This window comes from Cnephaeus nilssonii, assembly GCF_951640355.1.
Source record: "Cnephaeus nilssonii genome assembly, chromosome: 8".
NCBI lineage: Eukaryota > Metazoa > Chordata > Mammalia > Chiroptera > Vespertilionidae > Cnephaeus > Cnephaeus nilssonii.
In genome coordinates, this window is record NC_137079.1 from 30,795,777 (window position 1) to 30,811,942 (window position 16,166).

Sequence of the window (16,166 nt, forward strand, 5' to 3'; positions counted from 1 at the left end):
GGAGGTGCAGAGGCGCGAAAAGTGCTGGCACCTGGATGTGCTGCTCTTTTAATCGGGAGGGAGATAAAAGCTCCTGCTTGCTCTGAACTCCAGTTCCGGGTGAGACTCTGGGGGAGAAACTAGACTGTCTGGCATCAGGACAGGAACTCGAAGGCAGCTTTATTTTAGAGGGGCTCGCAGCGATCATTGTTCCTGCACGGGACTCAGAGAACTGGGAACTTCTCCGGTTCAGGGCTGACTGGCAGCCATTGCTGTTTGCTCCACCCTGGTGATTCCCAGAGACCCCACCCCACCCAATTTACAACCCCACCCAAGCTGTGTGCATGGGCTTTTGCATATGAATGGCCTGTCCTTTCGCCTAAAACCTGTTGAACTGCAGCTGGGTCAGAGAGCCCCAGAGCTTCCAAAAGAAGGCCCAAGGCCTAGCCGGCCTTACTTCAGAGCAGGGCCTTGTCTGGGCACTTCCAAACCTCATACAAAGAGGAGGAATCTGCAGATGTCTCTGTAGCTCCTGCTGGGCGGCTCCAGACAGTGGCTGACCTTGCAACTCCTTGGAGATCCAAGAGCCAGTGTACCCAGTGATCAGAGTGAGACCATACCAGATTACAACTCTTCACAGCCATAAGCGACACACTCAAGGGGCAGACTCAGTGAGCACCAAAGCCCCACTGAAGCAAGTCCTGCCCCATAAGGGTGTCTCCTGCGCAACAGATCTTCCAATGTAGACACAGCTGGTCATCACAGCCAATTGGCCTGGGTCAATTCCTCCCAGTGATACCAATAGCAATCAAGGCTTAACTACAACAAGACTGTGCACACAGCCCACAAAGGGGTGCACCAAGAGCGTCCACCTCAGGTGACTGGGGAGGCTGAGCCACTGGGCCCTATAGGACACCAACTACACAAGGCCACTCTATCAACTCAAGGAGACTTAGCAGCTACCCAGTACATAGAACAGTGATGGCGAACCTATGACACGCGTGTCAGCACTGACATGCGTAGCCATTTCTGATGACACGTGGCCGCATGCTGAGGATGAAACATTTGCTGCTCCTGAAGATGAAACATTTGCAACTAGAGTCTTGGAGTTAGTTTTTTCCTCAAAGTGACACACTACCCGAGTTATGCTCAGGTTTTTGGCGAAGTTTGACACACCAAGCTCAAAAGGTTGCCCATCACTGACATAGAAACAAACACAGGGAAGCAGCCAAAATGCAGAGACAAAGAAACAAGTCACAAATAAAAGAAATGGATAAAAGCAAAATACTGGATATAGAGTTCAAAGCCACAGTTATAAGGTTACTCAAGAATCTTCTAGAAACTTCTGAGAAATTTAGTGAGACCCTCAAGGATATGAAAAAGGACCAATCAGAGATGAAGCATACACTGACTGAAATAAAGAATAATAATACAGAGATCCAACAGCAGACGAGAGGATCCAAGAATCAAGTCAAAGATTTGAAATACAAAGAAGCAAAAAACACCTAACTGGAAAAGAAAAAGAAAAAAGAATCCAAAAATATGAAGATAGTGTAAGGAGCCTTTGGGATAACTTCAAGCATACTAATATCCAGATTATGAGGGTGCCAGAAGAACAGAGAGAGCAAGATATTGAAAACCTATTTGAAGAAATAATGACAGAAAAGTTCCCCTACCTGGTGAAAGAAATAGACTTACAAGTCCAGGAAGTGCAGAGAACCCCAAACAAGAGGAATCCAAAGAGGACCACACCAAGACACATCATAATTAAAATGCCAAAAAATAAAAAATAAAAATAATTAAAATGCCAAGGGCAAAAGACAAAGAGAGAATCTTAAAAGCAGCAAGAGAAAAACAGTTAGTTACATACAAGGGAATACCCATACTACTGTCAGCTGATTTCTCAACAGAAACTATGCAGGCCAGACGGGAGTGGCAAGAAATATTCAAAGTGATGAATAGCAAGAACCTACAACCAAGATTATTCTACCCAGCAAAGTTATCATTTAGAATTGAAGGTCAGACAAAGAGCTTCACAGATAAGAAAAAGCTAAAGGAGTACATCACCACCAAACCAGTATTATATGAAATGCTGAAGGGTATTCTTTAAGAAGAGGAAGAAGAAGAAAAAGGTAAAGATAAAAATTATGAACAACAAAGTGACAACAAATACATATCTATCAACAAGTGAATCTAAAAATCAAGTGAATAAAAAATCTGATGAACAGAACAGGCTGGTGAATGTAATAGAATCAGGGGCATAGAAAGGGAGTGGACTGACAATTCTCAGAGGGAAGGGAGTGTGGGGGGTGCGGGGAGAGATTGGACAAAAATATTACACCTATGGACGAGGACAGTGGGGGAGGGGGTAAGGGCATGGGGTGGGATGGGAACCGGGTGGAGGGGAGCTATGGGGAGAAAAAAGAGGAACAACTGTAATAATCTGAATAATAAAGATTTATTTTTAAAAAAATATCCTTGAGTGAGGATTAAAACAAATAATGTTGGAAGGACCAAAAAAACATGTTTAGGAATGACTTGTATTAGAAAGGTACCTGGACTAAGGAGCTACATTTTCTTAATTTGACACAAATTTCAAACCACAAATTACCAAAGGGCCAAGATTCCAAATGTTATTTCCAAGAAACAGCAAGGTGAAGACCTTAAGCAGATGGCTCAGTTTTAAGAACATTTAAAAAATAATGCCCTGGCCAGGTAGGTCAGTTGGTTAGACCATTGTCCTGATACACCAAGGTTATGGATTCAATCTCTGGTCAGGACATATACAAGTATCAACGAATGAATGTAAAATAAGTGGAAAACAAATTGATCTCTCCCTCTCTCTCTCTTTTCTCCTCCCTCTCTAAAATCAATAAAGAAAATTTTTCTTAAATTGAGTTTCATTAATCCTTTTCAGAACTTCAAAAGACACTTGATCACACCCACAATCACACTACTCTTCAAATAAAGTGAGAAACTTAGATTACACTAGCATATATACTAGAAGGGGCCATGAAATTAATTTTGGATTATGAAGTAAGGATACATAATAAAGAAATCAAACTTAAGCCGTGCCCTCGGCGGTCCCGGATCTGTCTCTTGTTTCAAGTGTTTGGACAGAACAGACCCAGGGACGCCCCTTCTCCAGCCTCCGACCACTCTCCTGCGTCTTATCCAGTCACCACCCTCAGAACCACCTCCGGGACCAGCCAACACACCAGTTTTGGTTGTTTTTTTTTCTACCTTAACTCCTTATTGCTGAACAACCATGAGCTCCCCAATTCGTCAGAATTATTCCCCCGAGGGGGAGGCTGTGGTCAACCGCCTGGCCAACCTGCATCCGCGGGCCTCCTACACCTGCTCTCTCTGGGCGTCTATTTTGACCTTGACGATGTGGCTCTCGAGGGTGTGGGCCACTTCTTCCCCGAGTTGGCGGAGAAGAAGTGCGAGGGCGCTGAGCATCTCTTAAAGTTGCAAAACAAGCGTGGCAGCCGCATTCTCTTCCAGGAAGTGCTGAAGCCTCCCAAGATGAGTGGGCAAAACTCAGGACGCCATGGAGGCCGCCCTGGCCGTGGAGAGGAACCTGACCAGGCCCTTTTGGACCTGCATGCCCTGGGTTCTACCTGTGCAGGCCCTCAGCTCTGTGACTTCCTGGAGAACCACTTCCTGGATGAGGAGGTGAAACTGATCAAGAAGATGGGCCACCACGTGACTAACATCCGCAGGCTGCCGGCCCCCAGGCTGGGCTGGGCGAGCATCTCTTCCAAAGGCTCACCCTCAAGCAGGACCAGGAGCCTTTGGGGCCCACAGGCCTTGCAGAGGCCCCTCTGCATCCCCCTGGTGTCTCTGGCTTTTACCTGAGCCTCTCCCCGAAACTACTAGCCATTCTTTTAACCACCCTGGAGCCCTCTCCCACACACTGGACCAAATAAAACAATAAAGCTGTTTGCAGCAAAAAAAAAAAAAAAGAAAGAAAGAAAGAAATCAAACTTAAAAATTTATCCTAAAAATGCTATAGTACATTTCTCACTGCATTGGCAAAGAATAGAACTGGGTTTTAAAATTCTTAATTTTTTTTTTATTTTTTTTTAGTATAAGTGGTGTTTTATTTTATTTATTTCCCCCCCACCCTTCTCCAGATATCTTAATTTTTTAAAAAATCTCTGGATGTAAGAAACAACAGTGTAGGCATTTATGAGGTTCTCAAATGAGCACGTGGTTAGGTGAGACAGAGCTAAGGTCTGGTAGTCAGGAAAGACTGTCCACCTCAGTCTGTGCTTCTATTATGTGATTTGAGGGAGGAGCTGCTACTTCAAGCTTTTTCTCAAAATTTCTCCCTCACCACCTGCCAGGGACTTCCATCTTTACAAAGCTGCTCAGAAATTCTTGGCAAGACTCTTATCACTGAACAAAACATTAGCAAGATAAGACTGTGCTTATCATTCAGAGTTTCTTCCCTTTAAATCTTAAGTTAGCAGAACTAACAGCGGATTAGGAAACAGGAGAGCTGCCTGGTAGAATACTCTTTAAAACCAGAAGCAGTTTTGCTTGAGAAAAGAAGTACATAAATCAGTGTTCTCTGAACTGTCTTCATTGTTCACCCCATCAGCAAATGTTTGAGCATGCACCCCTCATCTGTGCATAGTTATAAATTACATGCATGCAATGGATGTATATTTTAAAACATTAAAAAATAGTCACCTTAAAATAAATTACAAATAAATGATAAGTAGTACCCGGCTTGCGTGGCTCAGTGGTTGAGCATTAACCTATGAACCAGGAGGTCATGGTTCCAATTCCAGTCAGGGCACATGCCTGGGTTCTGGGCTTGATCCCCAGTGTGGGGTATGCAGGAGGGAGCCAATCAATGATTCTCTCTCATCATTGATGTTTCCATCTCTTTCCCCCCGTCTCCCTTTCTCTCTGAAATCAATAAAAAATATATTTTTAAAAAAATGATAAGTAGCGTAATATTTTCTTTCTGCACCCTAGTGTATAATTTGGGGCAGTTCATGGGAATCACACTGCACTTTGGAGTCTACTGAAATACTAAAGGAGTTCATGAAAAATATATGCAGCCTGGATTTCAATTCAGAATAACAAATGCAAGTTGCAGAAAGAGGATGGATACATAGAAACAGAAGACACAAGCTCATGAGGGAAAGGGAATGTGTCCTGGATATTTTGGTTGGGTTGTCTCTTGGTTTGTATTACATTTTATCACTCACATTTCTAAATAGAAACCATGGCACTTTGAGTTTGCATTTATTTAAAGTGTTAAATTTCAACTTAGTTCTCATAAGAAGAGAACTATAGCAAGGAACAAATTAAAATCCTAAGGAATATTTGAAAAGAAAAGGAGGGAAGGACATGGAGGCCAGTGGCACTTAAACATGTCCAACTGATTGACGAAGACTGAGGACAGGAGGCACCGTCATCTGGCGAAGTGTCACCTTGGAAGGCTCAGTGAACTTAGTCCTGGAGAATGAATGGTCAGGAAAAACTGAGAGTGCTTGTTGGGGGCATTCAAATCTGAGCACACACGAGCAATAAGAGGCGTTATCCGTGACGGGAGGGCAGCCTATGACACTGAATGGAGAGCCTGGGCCAGATATTGCTTCCTGCGCCCTGGACCCACACTCGCCTCCATGGCCTCACACCCTTTATCTGGTAAAAACGACTCCATTCCAGCCTCAACCCAGTAGCCTCTTCTCCAGCGAAACCTTCTAGGCTGCTCTAAAGCACAGCGGTTCATGTTCTCCTCAGTGCTACAGTACGTCCCTCTATTGTTATGTTTTACTGTGTTACAATGATCAACATTGGTCTCTGGGAGAATACTGAGGCAGGAATATGCATTCTTTGGAACCTGTACTTATCACAGTGCACATAATACTCCCTAAAATCTGACTGAAGAGATAAATGCTGAATTAGGAAGAAGTGGATAGATGAGATAATCTAATAATCATGGCAAATGCCAATACCAATGAGGGAACGTAAAATATCATTGGGAAGTGCAGAAGTTGCAAAATTTTTGTGCTGAGAATCTTTTTCCTAAATCTTTGCAATCTGAGTCCTAGAATTGTGCAATGCACCTACAACATAAACTGTTGTCCTATGGCAGTGGTTGGCAAACTGCGGCTCGCGAGCCACATGCAGCTCTCGTGCTGCAGTTTGCCGACCACTGTCCTATGGGATCGAATCCATGTGATTCAAATTAAAGTGCAATCCATCACCCTGGCCAGTGTTTCTCAGTGGTCAAGGGCACTTACCTTGGCTGCAGTTTCAATACCTGACCCTGGTCAGGGTACATGTGTCTGATGTGTCACAACCAACTGATGTGTCTCTCTCACATGGATGTTTCTTTCTCTCCTCTCCTCTCCTCCCCTCCCCTCCCCTCCCCTCCCCTCCCCCCCTCCCCTCCCCTCCCCTCCCCTCCCCTCTCCTCCTCCTCCTCCTCCTCCTCCTCCTCCTCCTCCTCCTCCTCCTCCTCCTCCTTCTTCTTCTTCTTCTTCTTCCTCTCTCTCTCTCTCTCTCTCTCTCTCTCTCTCTCTCTCTCTCTCTCCCTTTCCCTCTCCCTCTCCCTCTCCCTCTCCCTCTCTCTTCTTCCTTCCCTTCCACTCTCTCTAAAAAAAAAATGGGAAAAATCTCCTCAGTGAGGATTAACACACACACACACACACACACACACACACACACACACACACACAGTACAATCAACTTCCCAATTAATTGGACTAAAGCAGAAAGTTCAAGTGGATAAGCAGTTTTCCAAGGATCTCTCTAATCCAGTGGTTCTCAACCTTTCTAATGCCGCGACCCTTTAATACAGTTCCTCATGTTGTGGTGACCTCCAACCATAAAATTATTTTCGTTACTACTTCATAACTGTAATTTTGCTACTGTTATGAATCGTAATGTAAATATCTGTGTTTTCCAATGGTCTTAGGCGACCCTGCTAGCGGTTCTCAACCTGTGGGTCACGACCCACAGGTTGAGAACTGCCGCTGTAGAGCCTAAGACCATCGGAAAACACAGATATTTACATTACGATTCATTAACAGTAGCAAAATTACAGTTATGAAGTAGCAACAAAAATAATTTTATGGTTGAGGGTCACCACAACATGAGGAACTGTATTAAAGGGTCGCGGCATTAGAAAGGTTGAGAACCACTGCTCTAATCCATATTATGATGCTTAGATATAGCATTCAGAGTTTTCAGAAAGGAAATCACTTTGTGCTTAGAATTTCAAACCAATTACTTGAACTTGAAATGTTTGTTTTTGGCATTCATTCAAATAATACTTCCTGTGCATACACTAATGTGTGCCAGGTCCCAGAATGTAAAATAAATCAAGTGTGGTTCCTGATGTCTAGGGTAGAATGGAGTTGATGAAAGACTTCTATTTCCAGCAATATGGCAGGCTAGGTATGCTGAACCACCCTCAAATTAAAATAATTAATATGTTAAAAATATTTTTAAATGCATTGCTGAGATGGCATGAGGTTTTTTTTAAAAAGATCCACAGAAGCCAAAACCTAAGTGAAAGCAGAAATCCTTGTTAGTGCCAACAAAGTCTTTCTCCCCTGAGGCCAAACCTGGGGTCTTGGATGCCTTCCTCTAGGGTTGTGTGGGGCCCAAGGTGCAGAGTGGGTGGGAGGAGACATCGTCTGGGCAGAGCTTCCTGACTTCTCAGGCCACACAAAGACCGAGGACCTTGGCGTGGAAGTTCTGGCCCAGAGCCCACCCCGGTTGGAAAGTTCAGCATAGTCCATTCTCATAAAGCTAGAATGAAAAAGTTGCCATGCAGAACAGGACAGCAAAGAAAGTTACCTTTCTGGCCCTTGGTCCTGTCTGAGGAGGGAAATTTGAAAACACAAGCCAGCGTTCGTGTTTGTGGTGTGAATGTATACCAGTTGTTGGATGGTTTGAAAACTCCCACCTGGGCCCTAGCCGGTTCGGCTCAGCATTGGCCTGCAGATCCGTGTTTTTCTCTCTGCGTCTGTCCCCCTTCCTTCCACTCTCTCTCAAAATCAATGGAAAAAATATCCTTGGGTGAGGATTAACAAATAAATAAGCAAAACAGGACTCTTGTTTCCAACTCAATATTATATTTAAAAAAACACAATCTTTTGCCCTAGCCTGTTTGGCTCAAGTGGATAGAGCGTTGGCCTGTGGACCAAAGGGTCCTGGGGTCATCAGTTCTGGTCAAGGGCACGTACCTCGGTTGCAAGCTCCTCCCAGGCCCAGGCCCTGCTTGGGGCTCATGCAGGAGGCAACCAATCAATGTGTTTCTCACACATTGATGTTTCTCTCAGTCTTTCCCTCTCTCTTCCACTCACTCTAAAAATAAACGGAAAAATATCCTCAGGTGAGGATTAAAAAAAAACCCCACAACAACCCAATTTTCATAAAAGAAAGAAAGAAAGAAAGAAAGAAAGAAAGAAAGAAAGAAAGAAAGAAAGAAAGAAAGAAAGAAAGAAACTCCCCTCCCCCCGCCTCCCCCCACCCCAAGCTGGGATTTTCATTTAACTTGGTTTCCAGATTGCTAGTAAGTTTGCAAAAGAAAAAAGAAAGTCTCCAATGGAGTAACTCACCTTTAATTGAGGCCGCAAGAATGCCTACAGGTAAAATTCCAAAGACATGAGTTGTTTCACAATAAAAAGAAGTAAACAACCAACCAACCAAACAAAACAAACAAGGTGCTACAACTGAGCAAAATAAAATCCTCAAAGACTTCAGATATTAAAACAGTCACACAAACATTCTAGAATAACAATGTTTACATAAAAAGCCTTATCTCAGACATAAAAATACTAAGATGTCATCAAATTGAATTCAGAAGTGCATTAAAAGAATAGCATGTCTATGAAGAGCTTATTCCAGCAATGCCAAGATTTTTCAAAATTAGATTTACTAAATATTAAAAAAAAAAAAGATGCACATGTCTGTGGCTGCTCTCACCCCCACCCTCACCCTCACCCCCATTCAAAAACAGGTAACTGATAAAATTCAACAATTTCTGGAAATACCAGAAACCATAGGAAGAACTTTCTGTACCTGACAAACAGGATTTACTAGAAATCTCTGTCAACATTAGAATAATGTGAACTATTCAAAGCATTTCCATAAGAATCAGAACAAGATGAAGAAAGGTAGAGAGAGATGGGTTCTAGGTGAGAATGCCCACCATCAGCCCTGGAAATGCACTAAGCACTGGTTCTTTTGTAGTGATGATCCTATACCTAGTAAATTGCCAAGTCAACTGACAAACTTCTAAAATTAATGAGAAATTTCAGCAAGCAAGATGGCCAGATCAAGAATTGATAGTCTGGCTGGGATGGCTCAGTGGCTGAACATTGACCTATGAACCAGAAGGTCACAGGGTTCGATTCCCGGTCAGGGCACATGCCTGGGTTGCGGGTTCCATCCCAGTGATCAATGTTTCTCTCTCTCTCTCTCTCTCTCTCTCTCTCTCTCTCTCTCTCTCCCCTTCCTTTCTGAAATCAATAAAAATATATTACAAAAAAATAAAAACTTAATATAAAAAAGAATTGACATACAACAATTAGTTGTTTTGCCCTAGCTGTTTTGGCTCACGGGATAGAGCGTCAGCCTGGGGACTGAAGGGTCCCGGGTTCGATTCCGGTCAAGGGCATGTACCTTGGTTGCGGGCACATCCCCAGTAGGGGGTGTGTAGGAGGCAGCTGATCAATGCTTCTCTCTCATAGATGTTCCTGGCTCTCTATCTCTCTCCCTTCCTCTCTGTAAAAAATCAACAAAATATATTTAAAAACAAAACAAAACAAAAAAACCCACAATTAGTTGTTTTTTTACATGCCAATAAAACAAAATCATGAAAAAATTGGTCCCTGTATGGTGGCAACTAAAATATAAAGTATCAATAAGAAATATGAAGAAACCTTTAAAATTTCACTAAAAGATATAATCAATACCATGAGTAAATGGAAATACATACACCATATACCTGCATGAGAAGATTCAAATAGCAAGTATAAAGATATACTTCAATTAGAGGAGTGTTTAAATAAACACTTAGGAAAAAAGTGTTTAGGAAAAAATTATTTGCAGTAGTTAATTAAATGTTAATTAATCTTAATGTAGTGACATGGAAAGATCTCCAGGGCAAAGACACATTTTAGTTAGTTAAAGATCGATACATAGGGTATGATCCCACTTCTGTGAAAAGCAAAGCAAAAGTGTGTCTTTGCATAGGTATTATTCTGGTTATCTGTTGCTATATAGCAAACCACCCCAAAATTAACTTGCTAGGAATCTGTGATTTGCGTAGGCTGGATGGTGCAGCTGCCTCTACTCACTTGGCAAGCACCTGGGGCTGGAATCATCTGCAGGCTCACTCACTCTCATGTCTGGTGGCTGGCACTGGCTCCAAATTGCAACTCAGCTGCAGACGTAGCAGGAATACCTGTCTGGCCTTCACAAGTGGCTGTGTCCCAAGGGTGAGCATCTGTGGAGAGGAGGGATCAGTCAGTCAAGGTGTCCTGTCTGCTGCACACTCCTCGCGAGCATAGGTAGGAAGGCTCACAGAGGCTAGGGGAGGGGAAATCAGGCCCCGCCCGTGGTGGGAGGAGTATGAAACTTGGGGTTTTAAAACCACCAGAGAGGAGTGTACATAATTTTTTTTAAAAAAGATCTGAAGCTACTTATACTCACCAACTGTTGATATCTGTTATCTTGGGGGAAGTTAGCAGGATTGGGAAGTGGTGGGTGATTTGTTCAGTATATAAACCCAAGTTGAACTAGCTTAAGAACAAAATAATTTATCGACTCACATAATTGGATGGTTCCAGGGGTTCATGTTGCTTCAGGTATTCCAAAGAGGCCATCAGGCAGCTCTATTTCTCTCCATTTTCCAGGGAGGACTTTCTCCACTTGGTGGGTAAGGCAACCCCCATAAACCCCAGCTCAAAGTCATCACTAGTTGGCAGCTCCAATGGAAAGAGAAAAAGTAATCATGCCGGTAGCTCCAGAAACAAAGTTCCAGGCAAGATACATAGTGATGGACTTTGGGGCACCTGCCCATTATTATACTCAACACTGTGGCCAGCGGGGGGTGGGGTGGGGGGGGTGGGGGCGAGTTTTGATTGGGCAACGGCAACCTATCACCTGCCTATCTCTTCAGCAGCTGCTTACTATTCTTACTCTGATTTCCGTTGCGTTAGCACATGAGGAATTTCCTTTCTTGTGTTTGCTCCTATGTATTTAAAACTTTTTCCCTCCCTCATATTTCATCCAGCATTTTTAGTGTTTGGGGGCTATCTCAGTCCACCATATCGATCAGAAATTCTTCACGGCTTCCACAGATTTGTATGCTCTTTCAATGACATCCTTTTTATTTTATTGTCCACATCTTTATTTCTAGGATTGACCTTCTGCTTTTTCTGCACTCAAGGAATGTTTGCCTGGCCCTGCCAACTATCAACAGTCCAAATTGCCCCATCACAGATGAGGGAACATATGCTCTTGGAGATGGAATAGTCTTTTATCCCATGCATGCTCCAGTGTTATGACTTTATTGGGAGGCCAGAAATGTCATTCATTAGCTTCTTTCCTATGCCAAATACTGAAAATATATATAAATAAAATTGTCATAAGTCATACTGCAAAGTAATGTTATAGGATCAACAGGAAGTAAAATAAGTAAATTCATCCATGTAATTATAGTGAACCTGCCACTTTGAGTTTTTTCTGGTATGATCAAATTTGCTCTCCTCTGGTGTATTTAGTTAGCATATATTTTTCAAAAAATAGTTTTCTCTGCAAGCTCAGTGGCAGGATTATAACTTTATCTAAGATTTGTACCACCCCGGTATGTCCTGTCAGAAGTTAATAAATGATAATACTGTACTTACTTTACATTGAACTTGCGGATCGTTTTTGAAATAGAGTACTGTGAATAAACCCCACAAACTGCTTCATGACTGTCCTCGTACATTCTATTCTCCTCCTTTCCTCTGGCAGCTCAATCCAGGTTTCATTTTTGTTAACCTGCTTCAGTCCAGAAATAAGGTTTTCAAAATTTGCAAAGTGAAACCCCCCTTTTCATCCTTATGTACTAGTATTAGTACCTTCAATTAACTGATATTCTGTGGGTAGATCTTTATGTGTTTCACTATTAGTCAACTTTCAATTTTGCATGTTTATGGAGATCAATGATGCAAAGAATAAAAAATATTTTAAAAATCATGTATACTGACCATGGAATAATTAAAATCTTCACCACCACCTACTTTTTACTCACTTTACATCCCAACTGGTGGGGAAAGAATGAGGCCAGATCTAATCTGGTTGCCATGGTGGCAGTATAACCATCCATTTTAAACATGTCATCTATCAGGGCAAGGATTTTAAAAACAGAAAGACTTACTCTAAACATAGTACCTGACTGTCCAAACCAGACTTGCAGTAACTCAGCGTCTAGCATGCTATCTGCCCCCTGGCCAGTTGATGCCAAATGGGTCTGTTTTCCCCTGGGCCAAACTATTTCTCAAGTCACATCTGTGCTACAGAGAGCATTGTCCTCATGGCTGCTCTGGTTCTGGACTTTCCTTTATCTTTTCCATCTGTACTTGCATAGTCAGTTAATTACTGTTACTTGCAACAAGAATTGATGCTTAGATGTGGGCCCGTGCCCCGTAGGGTTGCAGGTTCAATTCCAGCCCACAGCATGTACTTAGGTTTCAGGTTCGATCCCTGGCCATGCAGGAGGCAACCAATGGATGTGTCTTTCTCACATTGATGTTTCTCTCTTCCTCTCTCTGTCTCCCTTCCACTCTCTCTAAAAAAATCAAGGGAAAATATGTCCTCGGGTGAGGATTAACAACAAAAAATTGATGCTTAGATATAATGATAGAGGAAACATAAATATTTATCGAGCAATTTCTCATGCAAAATAAACAAACTTGAGAGACAGCAAACAATTCCTAAACATTGTTGTAAATGGATAAATGGTTAATAAACCCTATGAACAATTATTTACAATTTTTTATAGAATTTTGTAACAGAATATATTGAATTATTATTGGATGATCAAAATCTAACCAAATTCTCAAATATTAACCACTTTAAAATATTGCATTTCTAGGGGAAAAAAAGAAGTGTAATACTTTGCTGCTGCAAATAAAAGCTCTACTTCTTTACTTCTGTGTTCTACAAAGAGAAATAGAATCATTTACAGAAAAGCAGCTGCAGGCATACTCCTCAGGCAGGATGAAAGAGGAAGTGACCACTTTCTTCTAAGGCCAGACTTGACTCTAGCTGCAAGGAACCTCAATTTCATTTTGCAGAATATACCTGCTAACTAGAATAATCAATTGACCAAAAGTATTACTCAAATCATTATGTGTATGGTGTTTAACATTAATACACTACTGTCACACATTAGCTAGGTTGGTTCTCCCGTGAAATATTCATTATCACTGGCCTTATTTTGCCTGAGGACACAGGCTGAGGCGTGACTTCCCCAAGGTTAGACTGGGGTAAACTAGTCCCGATTCAAGCCTTCTGACTTCAAATCTCATGGTAATTCTAGGACAGCACTCTGCTCCTGGCAGATTGCTTAAAACCTTCTGGGTATAAATACAATCCTAGAATTTGCTACACGGCAAGACAAGAAGCATGCTAGGACAGTGCACTGGTTCCCTGGAGGAAAGGCAGATGCATATGCTGTGCTGGGAAGCACAGGTCTTTCGTTCAGGTAACAAGTCCAGCAATGACGAAGACTTGAGGCTGACTGCCCTGGGCTCCTATTCCAGCACTACTCTACAAGTTTATCTTCAGTTTTTGTCATAAATTGAGAGTAATTCCCTACCACACAGGGCAGTGTGGACAAAGACAAGATTGCTGTAAACATTTAGCTTGCTCCTGGCATCAATTAATAGGGGGCAACAGTCAAAACCGGTTTGGCTCAGTGGATAGAGCGTCGGCCTGTGGACTCAAGGGTCCCAGGTTCGATTCCGGTCAAGGGCATGTACCTTGGTTGCGGGCACATCCCCAGTAGGGGGTGTGCAAGAGGCAGCTGATCGATGTTTCTGACTCTCTATCCCTCTCTCTTCCTCTCTGTAAAAAAAATCAATAAAATATATATATATTTTTAAAAAGAATAAATTAAAAAAAAATAGGGGGCAACAATGCCGGGTTCTGACCACTAGGCGGGTCTTTTGGTGTATGATGGTGGTAAGAGAATACAGAGTTTGCAGCCAAGTATGGGATGGGTAACTTGGTGTGAATCAGGCCCCCTCACCTGGGTCTTAGTATCCTCACCAGAAACACTAACATCTTCATGGCGAGGTTGTTTTAAAGAGTTTACATAAAGTCTACAAAGAACTTAGCACAGTACTAGCACCCGTCAGACAATTAATAGTGGCTGTTATTTCTATATGTCAGCGATGCTGAAAAACTTCAAGATGACTTGCCTAAACAAAAGCATTTTAATAGAAAAACTCTGGTTTAACAAAGCATTGAATGGTTCAAATCAAGATTTAAACTGTTACTGTTTGCAGTGACTTCTTTTTAAAGTAGGGATTTTAAACGAGAAAGTATCAACCCCATCTTTATGAACAAAATCAGGTAATACAAAGTTCTGCCCGGCTGGTGTGGCTCAATGGTTGAGCATCAACCCATGAACCAGGGGGCAGAAAGGATGTCACAGTTAGATTACCGGTCAGGGCGCATTGATGTTTTTAGCTCTCCCTCTCCCATCCTCTCTTTGAAATCAACAAAAACATATTTTAAAAAATACGAAGTTCGGAGGCAAGAGAAGGGACCTAATCTTTTTCTTTACTCTAGTTAAAACTATGTATTTGTTGTCATACTTTTGCGGGGGAGGGGACACAGCACACTGTTTAGTTTGTGAGGAAAGCAACCGAATAGTTAAAATAAATATTCTAAAACCAAGACCCTAATAAAAACCTCAAGAGACTATCCTGATTCCCGACACACCTCTTTCCCCGTTATCTTTCTGAGCCCTCCAGATATGTAGCCTGAGAGGGTGATGAGAACTCGAGGGCCTCAAGCCGTAATTAACTAGCAATATCTCCAAATCAAACAAACCCAACAGTCTACCTCCCAAACTGCCTACAACCACCTGGACCCCAAAACGAAAGAGGAATGGCCCTGGCTGGGATGCACAGTGGTTAGAGCACCAGCCCAGGCACCAAAGGGTCACAGGTTCGGGTCCTGGCCCCTGTCAGGGCGTGTGCAGGAAGCAACCAATTGATGTGTTCCTTTCACATAAATGTTTCTCTCTTTCTCTCCATCTTCCCTCCCTCCCTCCCACTCTCTCTAAAAATCAATGGGGAAAAATCCCCGGGTCAGGATTAACAAACAACAAAAAAATTAAAGAGGACTGGATTACAAGCTAAAACCTAGAGGGAGACAGACACTATATCCTAAAATCTTGTTCTATACATGCCAGTGATTACCACGACTCATAAATTACTTCAGCTGGAACAATGGAGAACAGCTAGATCTCCTGCAAAAGCAGTCTTTAAAAGTGCATAGACAAAAAGTTAATGATTTTGCCTAATGAAAGGGTTTAATATCTTGATACATTTTACCTGGAACACTGTATGAATGACACAAAAGGTTATTTCAAGTAAATACTCAGTCTTTCTAAAATAAGTATATGGTAATAATGAAGTAGCTTTTACTTTGGTAAATGCTTTATTACTACTTCAGTAACCACTGCTAGTCAAGGGCACCAACACAACCACACCACAATGCCCCAGTCACTGGAAGATGTATCTCTGTGGGTGGCCATGGGTCCTGTCATTGTAGTCAGTATTCTTTCTCAGGACCTGGAGTACAGCCCTCTCTGTGCCCCCCTGCCCCAGGAATGCCAGCCATGGCTACTCAATGCACACTAGTTAACTGAATGAGCCAAATTTCCTTAATTCAGTTTTAAATAAAGTATTCCATTCTAATAGAAATGTTTTAGAACCTATCTGAACTGTAATAATTTGGTTATCTATATACAGACAGTCCTCGGGTTACAACAGACTCGACGTACATCGTTTCGTGGTTACGTCGCCATCTCCCATTTATTTATTAAAAAAAAAATTTCTGTCATTTCGGCGTATGTACATATGTGCTTTATGTTTTTTATTATTTACTGTATTTACCACAAGTAAAGGTCAGGAATTGTT

At 42.2% G+C, this 16,166-nt stretch overlaps 1 pseudogene across 1 annotated transcript; it reads left to right on the forward strand.

Annotated features, from left to right (window-relative positions):
- The first annotated feature begins 3,063 nt into the window (after positions 1-3,063).
- On the forward strand, positions 3,064-3,911 carry LOC307104530 (ferritin light chain-like; annotated as a pseudogene). Its single transcript has one exon. The product of its transcript is annotated as a ferritin light chain-like (transcript).
- The last annotated feature ends 12,255 nt before the right edge of the window (positions 3,912-16,166 follow it).